The sequence below is a fragment of the Oryctolagus cuniculus genome, chromosome 7 (assembly GCF_964237555.1).
Source record: "Oryctolagus cuniculus chromosome 7, mOryCun1.1, whole genome shotgun sequence".
NCBI classification, from domain to species: Eukaryota; Metazoa; Chordata; class Mammalia; order Lagomorpha; family Leporidae; genus Oryctolagus; species Oryctolagus cuniculus.
Genome location: NC_091438.1, coordinates 88,809,533 through 88,825,204, shown reverse-complemented (window position 1 = coordinate 88,825,204; position 15,672 = coordinate 88,809,533). Strand labels below are relative to the sequence as shown.

Genomic DNA, 15,672 nt, shown 5'->3' with positions numbered 1-15,672 from the left:
TGTTCCAAGTGGTGCATTAACCACTGCACCAAATGTCAATTCTTATAAGGGTACATTTAGATAATATATGCAAAGCACTTATTGTGGTGCTCAGGGTATAGTAAGCATCTGACATGCTATTGACTATTGTCAACACTTTAATGTTACTTTTTGTTACAATTTAAGTGCTCCACATTGACAAAATGATTTCTCTACTAAGACCTTTAGGGTTCGTCCATGAACAGTAAAGTTCACATAATCTTACTGCCATCTTTAAAATTACTCACCATTTGTTACTGAAACTTGGCTATCTCTGAAGACTATAGTTTCCACTGTTGTCTCTGACCTGTGTCTGGAAGCCTGGTACCCTCCTTAAGCTTCAGTGCCTGTCAATCATTACAGCAGAAAAGAAGTGCATGCCATGGAGCTGTCCCACATACTATACTTCCTTGTGCAGCCATCTGTTCTCTCGCCTTTACTCCCTTTATTCACTGAATGCTTTGGCTGCTAGCTCACTATGTCCTCTGGAGAGGGCTTGGGGCATTATTCTTGGCAATTTGAACCAGAGATAATTCATCTGACGCTGGTTTCAGTTTTTTGACAATATCACCATTCTTTCTACCCTATTTCAGATACCCAGTCCTGTGTGGTCAAGTTTTGTAATTTGCTGTCTCTGAAATTGCCCATCCTCTACCATCTACCATCTCATGTTTTCTGCAGGTTGCTTTCTCTATGAACTTGACCATAGTAATTTTTCAAACACACCTCATCTCCCATGGCCTATCCTTAAATCATTTAAATATTCCTCTTGCACCTGTATTTATAACATTTAAATCCCTTTCCATTGTTCATTCATCTACAAAGGTAAAATGATTGATTTTTTAAAATATTTATTTATTTATTTTAAAGGCAGAGTTACAAAGACAGAGAGAGAGTGAGAGCGAGAGAGAGAGAGAGAGAGAATCTTCCATCTGCTGGTTCACTTTCCAAACATCTACCATGGCTGGAGCCAGGCTGATCTGAAGCCAGGATCCAGGAGCTTCTTCCTCGTCCTCCACGTAGTTCAGGGGCTCAAGGACTTGGACTATCTTCTGCTGCTTTCACAGACACATTAGCAGGGAGCTGGATGGAAGTGGAGCAGCCAGGACTCAAACTCATGCTTATAAGGGATGCTTAACTCAATGCACCACAGCGCCAGTCCCCAAAATGATTTTTAAAAATTCTTATTTCAGTGAGAAAATAGCAGTGGAGAGAAAATGTACTCTCTTTTCTATGTAATCTGTCATTCATCTATATCTTTATCCTCCATTTTATTTTCTCTCTCACAAGAAATAAAAAATTCTTGTCACATGATAAGCTAACTCCTCAACTTGGGCTTCATCCTCTTTCTCACCCCAAAACTCTCCTGCATTTATTTTTTCCCCTTCCTCTCTGGGAAAGGAAAGAGAAACAGTCTTATATTGTTATTCCTCTCTTGCTGCAGTTCTGTCACACCTCTCAGTAGACTTCTGCAACAATGCTTCTTTTTTTAACTTTTATTTAGCAAATATCATTTTCCAAAGTACAGTTTATGGATTACAATGGCTTTCCCCCAAAAAAACTTCCCTCCCACTCACACACCTCCCACCCCCCGCTCCCTCTCCCATTCCATTCACATCAAGATTCATTTTCAATTATCCTTATATACAGAGGATCAATTTAGTATATATAAGGAAAGATTCCATCAGTTTGCACCCACACAGAACATAAAGTGTAAAATACTGTTTGTGTAGTAGTTATAGCATTAATTCACATTGGACAACACATTAAGGACAGAGATTCCACATGAGGAGTAAGTACACAGTGACCCTTTGTTGACTTAACAATTTGACACTCTTGTTTATGGCATCAGTAATCTCCCTAGGCTCTAGTCATGAGCTGCCAAGGCTATGGAAGCCTTTTGAGTTCACTGACTTTGATCTTATTCAGACAAGGTCATAGTCAAAGTGGAAGTTCCCTCCTCCCTTCAGAGAAAGGTACCTCCTTGTTTGATGGCCCGGTTCTTTCTACTGGGATCTCACTCACAGAGATCTTTCATTTAGGTCATTTTTTTTTTTCCCAGAGTGTCTTGGCTTTCCATGCCGAAAATACTCTCAAGGGCTCTTCAGCCAGATCTGAATGCCTTAAGGGCTGATTCTGAGGCCAGAGTGCTGTTTAGGACATCTGCCATTCTAAGCGACAATGCTTCTTGTGTGATAGATTTATGCTCACTGACTACTTGTTATCTCTTACATCCAATACAAATGTCTTACCTCCAGGATATTAACACCACCACACCATGAAAGCTCCTTTTTTTTTTTTTTTTTTTGACAGGCAGAGTTAGACAGTGAGAGAGAGAGACAGAAAGAAAGGTCTTCCTTCCTTTGGTTCACCCCACAAATGGCCACTATGGCCAGTGCGATGTGCCTATCTGAAGCCAGGAGCCAGATACTTCCTCCTGGTCTCCCATGCGGGTGCAGGGCCCAAGCACTTGGGCCATCCTCCACTGCCTTCCCGGGCCACAGCAGAGAGCTGGACTGGAAGAGGAGTGACCGGGACAGAACCAGCGCCCCAACCAGAACTAGAACCTGGGGTGCCAGTGCCGCAGGTGGAGGATTAGCCTAGTGAGCCGAGGCGCGGGCCCTAAAGTTCCTCTTAATAAGGTCACCAAAAATTTTTTCATGCAAAATCCAATGCTCAATTTTCTTTCCTCGTAATCTTCAAACTCTCAGCAGCAGGGACACAAATGTTTGCTCCTGTTCTTGACAAATTAAGCCATATTCACTTGATTCCTAAGACAACAACTTCTTTTATTTTCCTCCTACTTCATTAAATGCTAGGAGTTATTATTTTCTATATCATCCTATCACTAGAAATATTGTCAGGACCAAGGATCTCTCCTCCTCTCTACTTAAGAATACATCTGAAGGCAATCTCATCTGCCTCTGTGGCTTTGAACACAGTGTAATTTTATGCCAACTCTCAAACATTTATCATCATCCTTGAACTTTCTGCCTGAAAAATCTTGCACATTACATGTAAACAGAATTCCTGATTAGCACCCATTATCATGCCCAAATCTGATCCTCCTAGCTCTCCCCTATCTCAACAAAGAGCATGACCATATATTTTGTTGCTCAGGCAAAACCTTTAGCACTTTCTTTGATTTCTCACTTTCCTCAATATCCTTTATTCACTCAATCATCAAGATCTGTGGTCTTTATCATTTAAATACATCAAAATTCAATCTTCTTTTCACCATCTATACTGCCAGGAGCCTAGCACAAGCAATAATTATCTCTTGCCTGAGATAATTATTAGACTGATGTATTAGATAATTATTAGACTGATATATTAGTCTTCTAATTGTTCTTCCTATTTCATTCATAACTCCCAAAGTATATTTTTCTCAAAGCTGTTAGGGATTTGTTAAGAAAGAATATATGATGCCTTTATTCTCCAAAATTCCAGCTCCAACACTCACCATCAAGTTAAAACCCTCCAAAGTCTTCCTATCACATTATGAGTGAAATAGAAGTCCTCAGAATTGATTGTAAAGCCGCTACTTTTAGCAGTTCCTAATACTTTTTCTTTCATTCATTTACCCCACTGAAATCACGTAGGTATTGTCGATGGTTCTTAATGAGCTACTCATTGCTTTCCCATAGCCTTTACACCACTTGCTGTTCTGACTCACATGAAACGTTCCTTGGCAGGTCTTTTGTGTTTATTCGGTTTGTTTTCATCATCTCCGTTACTAGTCAAATGTTATCTCCTTCAGAGGAAGTTTCTTTTTTTAAGATTTATTTATTTATTTGAAAGGCAGAGTTACAGAGAGAATGAGGGATGCAGGAAGGGAAGGAGGTGGGGATAGAGGGAGGCAGGGAGAGAGAGAGAGAGAATTCTTCCATCTGCAGGTTTACTCACCAAAAATCCACCGTGGTCAGAGCGGGGCTGATCTGAGGCCAGGAACCAGGAGCTTCTTCCTGGTCTTCCACATAGCTCAGGGGCCCAAACACTTGGGCCACCTTCCACTGCTTTCCCAGGCTCATTTGCAGGAAACTGGTTTGGAAGTGGAGCATCCACGTCTCTAATCAGAGTCCATATGGCATGCCTGTTCTTCAGGCATTGGTTTTACCTACTATGCCACAGCACCAGCCCTGGAAGAAATTTCTTTATGGCTCTATTTAAAGTTTCTCTCCCACCCTTAACCATGAACAATCTCATTCTTATCTACTCTATTTTTTGCAGTATTTAGCTAATCAGAATGCATATACACATATCTAGCTCCACATGTTTGTCTACTGATTCTATCTAATAGAATTTAAGATTCATGAAGGATTTGATCAGTTTTCTTCAATAGTATAATTTTGTGGTGTAAAATAGTACTTGATACATTTTGAATACTTAATAAATAAATAATCACTGGAATTGTTGACAAATGGATTACATTAATTTACATAATTAAGATAGTGTGGCTTTGTTCATCTATGTAGTTGGTCAAACAAAAATTAGGATACAGTGTAAAAAATGTAAAGAAATGCACAAAGGAATTATTTTATTCTTATTAAAGGTTTTGGGTTTTTTAAAGGAAGAGCAAGAAATACAATTGTCGCTCCCCCTCTTCGTGGAGGAGCGACACAGGACCCTGCGCTGTTCTTTTGTCTGCTCGGCCCTCCCCGGGTTTGCTGCTGGTTCTTCCCGGGTTGGCTACCGTCCCTTCCACCTCCGTGGAAGGGCGGTTCCCCCTAGCCACTTTCCCCACTTCCGCGGGGGAGCGGCACACCGCCGGCCGGCTCTCTCGGGGGCTGCACAGGTGTTCCTTCAGATAGATGTTCCTGGTGCATGTTGTCTCTCTCCTTTATAGTCCTCTTCCGCCAATCCCAACTCGGCTGCCCACACGCCAAGTACGCTGCTCTCCTCCAATCAGGAGCAAGTCCTACAGTTTATTGGTTGAACTGGAGGCAGCTGTGTAGAAGCTGTTTTTCTCCTCTCCCAGTGCCATATTGTGGGGGAGCAGATGCATAGAATAAGTCTTAATTCCAGTAACTTAGTCTAGTCTGAGTTGCTCCCCACATACAATGTCATCCAATCAGCATGTGGTGGTACTTACTATGGCAATCCTGGAAATATCTGCTCTTAGAGATCTTAAGAGCTTCAAAATTGCTAACTTTTCCCTTTCCTACCAAATCCAAATATATGTTGCATTAGCGGGGCAGTAACCAAATTTTGAATTCAATCATTCCACTTTTGTATCCAATTCTCTTCCCTTTTTCTTAATTCACACTGGTTGGTACAAAGGCAGACCTTGGGACTTGTGTCACTTCTCAATTTGTGCCCAGCTTCATTGGGAAGCAACTTTTTGACAAACTAATTAATGTCAAGCACCTGCTATATGCCAAGTTCTCTTAAAGGAACAGAAAAGCTGCATTGAAAAATAAAAACTCTAGTATTTGCCTTCATTTACCTTAGAGTCTATTGAGGAAGACATTCAATGCCAAGAAATAGCAGGTGTGTGATAGATTGCACATGGGAGAATCACAGGGTGCCGTGATGACCCTCTCTGCACGAGGATAGGCCCCTCTGTGTCCTGGAGGGTTTAGATGCCTTTGGCATCATTGCTGCCAACTTGCTTTCTCTGACTCTGCAACTTGAGTTTCTTTCTGCCCCTTTGGTGTCTTAAGAATTTCCTTGTTCACAAGAAGTTATTTTTACCCTGGATCATTGATGTTCCAAGGATCCTAGCCATTAAAGGTCTGAAAAATCATATATAAGTCCTGTTGGGACTTTCCCACTATTTTGATACCTAACATTGTACCTAACATGCATTTTCAAAAAAATTATCAGTGAATGCTCACCACCCAATAGTGCCCATAAGATATCATGATCCTGTCTTCAAAATCAGAAGACTCCAGAAGCCATTCTTCCCTGAACCATCTCTCCCAGCTCCAGGCATTGTACTGCCATGGCTGACTGTCACATTTTGTATGAACCAACTTAATGTCCCCCACTAATTATTAACAGTAACTCTCCAGTGAGATTTATAAGGTTCATAGAAAAAATGAAGAAGATGGCAAACTTTTTCATCACATACATTTACTTTGTATGTGTTAGCAGAAAAGATGTTTAAGGATAATACTACAATGGATTTGATATATTGTGAACATGTAGTTGTATTATATACAGAATGGCAATGAAGTAGAAACAGATAGTCTGCTATTTTCATTTTGGAGCCTTTTAAAGAATGCTGTTTTAATATTTGATAGATGTGGACTTCAGAGCTTAAAATAAAAGAGGAAATTATACTTGACTCTTGTCTTTTATTTTTAGATTTTTTTTCAAGGCCTCATGACTTATTATTTCTCAAGGTTAACATATTCAAACCAAGATTCCCACCAAGCGTTTGATTTATTGAGGCACATACAGCCTCTTACTGAGTGGAATTGTTGAGTCTCTTGTAGTGTACATTTTCAAAGTGTGGTGAAGCAAGGAAAAATTGTGTCTTTTTTTTTTTAATAATGTGAGTGCCAGCTTGTCTGGCAGAGTACTTAGTTCCCAAGATGAATGTGCACTTGACACTGGATGGAACACATTCAAGCTTTGTACCCTCCCACAAAATAACTGAACCACATTGTGATTTCAACTTATTTCTATATTTACTTTAAGGCATTCTAATCTATTGACTATAAACACATTTCAGAACTTCATATGTCAAAATTGCATTGATAAGAATTGCTTTGTTATAATGAATTAGACCATTATGGGCCCTATATGTTACAAACCCAGCTAAATAAGTAATAGTATGTTATTAAAATATTTAGTTTACTATAACTTAGTGTACTAATGATGATGTATCTCTTAAGTGATTAATTGGACTTTAAAAATTAAGGAACGTTGCCGGCGCCACAGCTCAATAGGCTAATCCTCTGCCTTGTGGCGTCGGCACACCGGGTTCTAGTCCCAGTCGGGATGCCGGATTCTGTCCCCGTTGCCCCTCTTCCAGGCCAGCTCTCTGCTGTGGCCAGGGAAGGCAGTGGAGGATGGCCCAAGTGCTTGGGCCCTGCACCCCATGGAAGACCAGGAGAAGTACCTGGCTCCTGGCTTCGGATCAGCACAGCGTGCCATCCGTGGCGGCCATTGGAGGGTGAACCAACGGCAAAGGAAGACCTTTCTCTCTGTCTCTCTCTCTCACTGTCCACTCTGCCTATCCAAAAAAAGAAAAAAGAAAAATTAAGGAACATTAAAAACTGTGGTGCTGTCAACACATTTGGCCTATTGAAATTAGATAAATATCAGGCCTTTGTTTTGTAGATTTATGTCTTATCTTACCAGTATTTTTAAAGTATGCATCTTTGTTGTATACTTTTATGCTTTAAGTTATTGTTCCGACTTCTCATTATTTTTCATAGTATTGAATTTTTCAGACCTTCATCTAGAAGTAATGGGATGTGTGTGATACTGATTTTTATTACTTTTACCTAAATTATTTCATGTTCTCTGAGATTCTCAACTACAAATAATATGCTTGTTCTTTACATTAATAAAATTATAAGCACAATCAGATATACTAAATCTTATAAAAGAAACTCTGTTTACAATAAATATGAAAATCTAGGTAAAAAATGTGTCATCTTGGCATATTTTTGTACTTTTATTTTTAATATATAGTTGCCTTTAGTTACAGCTTTTACATGTTTGAAAATCATCTCTTCTCAAAAGGTCCTGCTATGTGATAATAATTTTTTTGAAAGTAATTCTATTGTTCCAGACATTACTGATAATCCATAAGTACTGGATTCTACACCAGAACTGTGTTCAATTTAGGCCCTCAGATTCCTAAATTGAACACTGTTCTGGCGTAGAATCCAGTACTTAGCCTCCCTAAGAGTTAAAGGCTCATGGTCTCTTTTACTAATGAGGAGAATCTTTTTTATTGCTCTAAGATCAACAGATTAGATCTATTCAACTACATGCAAAAGCAGATAAATCTTCTAGAATCCTCCTTGGAAAAACTATTTCAAAACCATGTTATTAACTGAATTTTCCTTTTTTAAATCCTTTGAATTTCTTTACTGAATTTCTCCCCAGTTAATCTCTCTCAAGCTAATTGTAGTGATTCAGGTTTTTCATAACCTAACTTCAGTACTGTTACTCAAGTTTTATTACTTTATTATTTTTTATTATACTATCTATATTTATTTATTTATTTATTTTAACTTTTATTTAATAAATATAAATTTCCAAGGAACAGTTTTTGGATTACTTTCATTATTTTTTAAAAAATATTTATTTATTTATTTGAATGTCAGTTACAGCAAGAGAGGGAGGGATGGAGAGAGAGGAGAGAGATCTTCCATCCACTGGCTCATTCCCCAGATGGTCACAATGGCCAGGGTTGGGTCAGGCCACAAGCCAGGAGCCAGGAGCTTCATCTGAGTCTCCCACATGGTGCAGGGGACCACGCTCTTGGGGCATCTTCTGATGCTTTCCTTGGCACTTTAGCAGGGATCTGGATGGGAAGTGGAGCAGCTGGGACTCACACTGGCACCCATATGAGATGCTGGTGCTATGGATGATGGCTTAACCTGCTGTACCACAGCACACGCCCCTCAAGTTTTTATTACACATGTTCCACTAGGTGGGATTTTCCAAATTCAAATTCATTATCCATAGTTAATATTATGCAAATGATAATATTTTATTTTTATAATATAAAACTGATAACATTGAATGCATTTTGAAAGCAATCTCAATACATATCTGTGCTGTTAACCCTTGTGTTATCAAGAGACCAAAATGATTCCGTATCAGGAATTGATTTCAAATTTCTGTTTTAAAAATCAGTTTAAAAATCCATTTAAAACTGTCTATCTCATCCTTTTTTTTTCCTTTCCTCTTTCTCAAAATTATCATCTCTTAGACAAAAACTCTGTTAATGGTTTCTACATGTTTTTATAAATGATCACCATGGATATGTAGAAAATATTTATAACCCTCTATTATCTTTGTCTTAGGAAGTGTTCATTAATTTTTAGAAAATAATTTTCACATAAATGATGCCAGTACAATTAAACTAAGTGACAATATGTGAAACCATCAACTAGAATTTTCTTGATAATCACATCTTAAAAATTCTCCTGTAAGGAGTGATGATTTCACCTTCACATCATAAACACATCACAATTCTTTTAAGCTACTTAGGAAAGGATCAGGAGAAAATGACATATTTATGAGAAAGATAAACACTCAATTTGCCCCACTTTTCCATTGCGCATGTTCAGACTCAGCCTTTTGAGATAATTTATTGAATGTCTCCATAAACTAAGGCAAATTTTCTTTTGAATAAATTGCATGTGTGGTTTCCTCTGTTCTGTGTTCTTCTAAGGAACAAACAGTATTCACTTATCTCTGTTATAGTTCTGACTACTTTTTCTTCTTTTTAAAATAGTTTCCAGAGTTTTGGGGATCTCTACCAAAAAATCAAACTCAAAGGCTCTTGAATGTTTAGTCAACCTATTGTCAATCAAGAACAACAAACAGTTATTACATTCTGCTATTTGGATGTTCTATTTAGAGATTTGCTTTTCTCAAAGGATTTGCACTCCAATGAATTCAATATGGATATTTTTTTTTTCTTTTTGACAGGCAGAGTGGACAGTGAGAGAGAGAGACAGAGAGAAAGGTCTTCCTTTGCCGTTGGTTCACCCTCCAATGGCCGCCGGGGCCAGCGCGCTGCGGCCGGCGCATTGCGCTGATCCGAAGCCAGGAGCCAGGTGCTTCTCCTGGTCTCCCATGGTGTGCAGGGCCCAAGCACTTGGGCCATCCTCCGCTGCCTTCCCAGGCCACGCAGAGAGCTGGCCTGGAAGAGGGGCAACGGGGACAGAATCCGGCATCCTGACCGGGACTAGAACCCGGTGTGCCGGCGCCGTAGGCGGAGGATTAGCCTATTGAGCTGCGGCACCGGCAGGATATTTTTCTATAACCATGTTGGATAATGTTAATAAACATTTGACTTTTTCTTCCAACCAAAGTTTATGATAACTGTATTCCTAAGTTGAAATTTTGGATTGGAGTTTTTGCGTTAGTTTTTTCTCATGTTGAAGCTAAACCAGAACAGTTTTTTGAAGAACTTTTCAGCTCCCCATTTATGCCTCTGCCAACAATGTATGCAGTTGACGTTATCACAGGAATTCTGTGATAAGCTCACAAGAGAATGGAGACTCTGCCTTCCCTTGAGTTACTTGTTACATGACAAACATAGTGTATGTGGAGTACAGTTTTGCACCAGTGATAACCTTGAGTTACCTGTTGACTTCACCAAAAACTTGGTTGTACAACAAATATTGTTGGAGGAACTCACAAAAATACAAAGTGCATTCACCTGGGGAATTCAAGAAATACACAAGTGCCCAAGTCTCACTCATGAGAAATCTGATTCTGTACTTTTGGGATTCTAAAAGGGCCACTGTATTTTTCTTTTAAACTCATGGTTGGTTCCGAAAACCTAATGAGTATTAACAGCCGCTTTTCTAGGTTCTTTAAGTTAAGTTGCTGACTCATGCCAGAGAACCTCAAAGTTCAGTTTCCAGAGCATGCTGCAGATTTGATTTGAACTTTCTCAGCAGCCAAAATCTGAGTCGGCACATGTAGAACAGCGCCAGTCACGCTCTAGAATCTGCTGCTTGCTTGTATCCACTTGGCTCAGGGAAACAGAATGGGCGGCATATGGGGATTTTCCATTACAGGTGACAGCATGCAGACAGGAGAGACAGCAACGAGATTCCCAAACAACACCAAGACCCTTTTCCCTCAGACTAACTCCATGAAGGCCCCCGTGATACCTTTCCTGGTTTCCCAGGGAGCTCTTGCCAGCTATGAGTCTCACATCCAAAGTTCAGTGAAATGTTACTACTTTAGGAAGATTCTGTATTTGATGAAGAACTTTTGTTGATACCGCAGTCTCTCTTACCTCCCAAATACATGCTGACACTTTGGAAAGAGGTTTCTTACTTCTTATTTTTATTCCATATGAGCCTGACCACACTTTAGTCCAGAACATACAGACTTCATGTTTAATTAACTCCGAGCTCATAGCATGTCTTTAGCCTAGAAGCTGCAGGAAATATTTTCCCAATTATATAAATAAATGAACATGAGTAATTTACAATGTTTAATTCCCTGTAGATTTAAGCTATCATTTGTTTCCATAAGTATGTAGAAAAATAAATGGGATACTGGGGATATCTTTTACCAAAAGAAGGCAATGTACATTTAAATCACAACTTAGATCACAACTTCAAGATTTGTTTCACTTTTAGGAGGCAACTTTGTTCTAAAATACAATGGCATTTTGTGCTAAAGACTGAAGAACTAAAACACATCTATTTAAAAGAAAATCATAATAGTCTCAAGAGCTGCATCTCATCACACTCACTTCTCACTAAGAAAAGTGTTGTGTGCAGATGGCAGCGGTGATGTCATGTAATGTATGTCGAGAGTATTTGTTAAGATTCCACTGGGGGCCAAGGCTTTATAGCAGCTGCCGTCCTTTCTTGGTGAGCTTGGTTTTAAAAGTGATTTCTCATCCATTCAGACAGATTCTTTTGCTGAAAGTCTCCAAAGACTATTTCATTATCCTACCTTTTGAGTGACTTTTCATAAAGGAATACAAGATGTGATTCTTGCTTTTAATATGTATCATTTAAAGTAGTTATCAACGACACATTAGTCATTCCATCCAGTGCCCCAGTGGAGGTGGGTGAGTGAATAATTACAGGTGACCTTCACGCAAGTGAGGAACTAACATAGACTTGAAGGACTCAAAGTATGGGGTGTTTTGTCTGATGAGTGAGTGAGCACAAAGTCATTGTCATGACATTTGTGAGAGCCTTCAGAATTTATAACTAAAATAAACCAATCTTCCTTAGTCATGATATTTGTAATGTTGAATTTTAGATTTTTTCCCCCTTATTTCAAGATTTATCACTCAATGGGCATCTTTTCTGTAAGGAAAGGACCTGAGCTGATTGATCTATCAGAAAGTACCATGTTAAATTTAAAAAACAAATTTTTTTCAAAGCTAGGCAATAAAATAATCAAGAATAAAGTTGTATTACATGACTAATTAAAATAGTCATTTTCAATCAATTATAAATGTTTATCCCCCCTTTATAAAACTGATCTGCTGAAGTGTCTTGAATAAATCATTTATCCTGCTGGTTACTACTTTAAACTACTACTAAATTAAATCTAACTGTTATTTAATAACAGTATATAGAAAACAGCATTTGTCAACCATCTTCATCCCCATATGGAGGAGGTACTCATCATGTATTTTTAAACAATGACATCAGTTTTTACTGTATTTTCTTTTATTCAATAACCTCTTTCTCTGTCTTTAGCTCACAATGGACAGAAAGGTATGAGGACTACAGGCCGTACACAGCAAAACAAGGTGGCAGTGGGGGACCTTCTCTGTCTTAGAGGCCCTTTGTGGTTGGACAATATTTATGACTGACAGTAACGAAGACCTCTACCAACATTGTTTTCTTGCACAGTGAACAAAAAGAATAGTGAGAAATAATTACTAACAAGTGTATCATCTGCCCCATTTTCCATTGCCACATGTATTGTTGCTTGCCCAAATTTGTCTCTTCTTCCTTTGGAGCACCTTCCCGTTGCCTCTTATGGAGCATTTTTTTTTTTTTTACTTTTCTAATCATTTATTGCTTCCTTTTCTATTTAAATCTTTTTTTCCTTTTTTTATACTTTTATTTTATTTTATTTAATGAACATAAATTTCCAAAGTACAGCTTATGGATTACAATAGCTTCCCTCCCCCCACGGAGCATTTTCTCTGCTTGTCATCCAAATAGCATGAGACACCTGACAACCACACTTGTCTTTATCAGACTGTCTTCTTATGAAAAACTAGTTAGGTATAAAAGTGTGTTTCCACTGAATTGTGAAACTTAGAAACGATTCACTTTTCTCACTTATCCTCTTCATTTTCGTATGTTGCTTTCTTCTATTTATGTTTTTAATGTTCTCCTCCAATTTCAATTTTCTTTCTGGCCTTCAGAGATTATTAGAGCATGCCATTTTTTTTTTAATGCTTAGTCTCCAAAACCAGAAAATTAGTTTGTCTAGGTGCTGTAAGTAACATGGTAAAGATTGTATTCAAGATACAGCAGAACCAAAACGGAGTTGATCTAAATTTCTGTATTGTAACAATATCTAAAAGCAAGTTTTCATTTAAAGCAAGACATACTTGTAATGAGATGGCCAATGATTGCAATAACTAAGAGAAATTGAATTGCTTTACTCAGAAATTGTATCAGTTAGTAAAGGAGGGGTGACAGTGCTACTAAAATTGTCTTCCTATCCTTTCAGAATTGATCTGAATCATACAGGAACAACTACAAAAGATGACAGGAAGTATCCTCATAAGGTTCGGCTCTTCAGTTAACAAAAATCCATGTTCTCTTATTGCTTCCTTTATTCACTTAATCATTGGTTAAATATTTATTACATTACTATCATATGCCAAAGTGAACTCATTTTTCTTGCCCTGACAACCTCAGGTCCAGCTTCAGTGAGGGAAAATGTGGCAACACATAATCAAAATCCAAGTAGTAGCACAAATCCAAGTCATGTAAAACCCAAGTAGTGTACAAATCACTACAGAATTGTGTAGAAATATGACATGGTTAGAATTGGCTATTAATGATTCATGGAGCAATGGTGTCCAGCAAGATTACTTGAGAGACTCAGTTGGTCCTGAGACTGCTAATGACCTTAGGTAAGGTACATTACACCTTTGGACTTCAGTGATCTCATGTAGACAATGAAGTTTTAAACCCTGCAACAGGAATGAAAAATAATTTGTTATTTCCTTTGTGGTAGATGCTATTCTAAGAATTTACATATATTGATTGTTTTTACCAATCAGTCTGTGAGTTGGATACCAGTGATATGCCCATTTTTTTGTGTGACAAAACTGAGGCCCAACGTAGTTAAATAATTTGGACAGTTATTTGGTTATAAGTGATAGAGACAAGATGGTATCACTGACTTCTTTCTCCTGCAAATGTTACTGAAATAGTTCTACAATGGAAATTTCCATATTCCTCTACAGAGAAAGGAGCTGGAGAAAATTGGCTAGGCTTAATATAAAACAAAATGGAGTTTTCTCTCAGCAAACTCATTGTTTATATATTTTTCCAAAAAATAACACTTCTTAAAATGTACTTGTGTTTAGTTTCCATGGCATCTATGAACGTGTACCTTTCTAGAGATGCTGAAGTTCTTTCCCACAGCTGACATCGGAGTTAAAGCAAGACTGAGGGACAAAGTGGAGAGTGGGTGGCAGAGGCAGTGTGGATGATCTACATAGGAAATTTATGGCCTTAAAGGATTTCTGACTGCTTTTCCCAGAATAGTTGGTGTGATCATTTGTAAAGCTCCAAACAGCACACAAAGTAGGAGTGTTTGTAAATAAGCCTGTCAGCCCAGAATTTTCTCTCCACTCCAATTGAGCCCCTGGCAGTATCAGCACCCAAATATAGTTAAACAACTAAATTTGACTCTGATAGGAAATATGCTTCAAAATCTCATGTCCTCCCCTTACTCTCTCATCTACAAAACTCATAGTTCTTTCTTCTAATTCCCTATTTCAGAGAAGTGGGCATTTTCCCGTGTCATTCATACTGTTACCAAGCACAAGTATGTCTTGGCAAAATGCTATTCAAACACTGTGGTGCAGTCTAATTTTCCTAACCCTCCATTCATAGGAGCAAGCACTGTGAATGAGAAAGTATTCTGTGCTTAGCTAATAATCCCCTTAGAGATGCACTTAGGTAACTTTTGAAACCAATTAGGTTTTGATATTTGTGTATATTTGCACCTGTTTAAAAAAAAGTGCTTTGAAGAAGTCACAAATGAGAGATATGCAGATATATGGATGAATGTCAGCATCCATAAAGAATGCTGTATACATTTCTGGGGAAGAATCCCTCTCATTATGTGAGCCCTTAATGGTTCAAATAGCCCAGATGAATAAAAAAATTTACTAAGGATCAAATACACTAGTGATATTTTGTTTTTTGCTACCACATTTTCTCTGTAATAAATGTGAGAATCTGTTGCTTAATAATATTCTTTTTCTGCTTAATTTGACTATATAGTTGAGATATATGAGTATTCATCATGATTGATATTCATCATGATTAAATCTTCAGAATTCAAATAAACACACTAAAAGTTTTAACAAACATTTAAGAATTTGTGACCACTGAAATAATTATTTCAGTAATAAAAAGGATTTTTAACTGGAACATAAACACATAAAGTTTCAATGGGAAATTTTAAAATACATAACACTTATTATGTCAACCCAAACAAAGACAACATTGCATAATGAATTAGGCTGAGTTAATTGGCATTTCTGATACTTAACATTTCAAAGCCTACAGCCATGAAGTAATGATGCATTCTATTTGCAATGCATGTTTGCATTCTAGAACTTACAAAGAATTTTATATGGATTGTATTTTTTCCTTAAAAAACTACTTAAGATAGGTAAAGCATGAATCCTACTTTCATTTTAAAAATGAGCCAATTAAAGTGAGAAATGGGCTGTGCCATGCTCCAGCTCACACAGACAGGAGTGGGATA

At 38.0% G+C, this 15,672-nt stretch overlaps 1 pseudogene; it reads left to right on the top strand.

Annotated features, from left to right (window-relative positions):
- The first annotated feature begins 10,711 nt into the window (after positions 1-10,711).
- The window catches only part of LOC100339000 (tubulin alpha-1B chain pseudogene), a 173,325-nt pseudogene continuing 168,364 nt past the window's right edge, over positions 10,712-15,672 (top strand).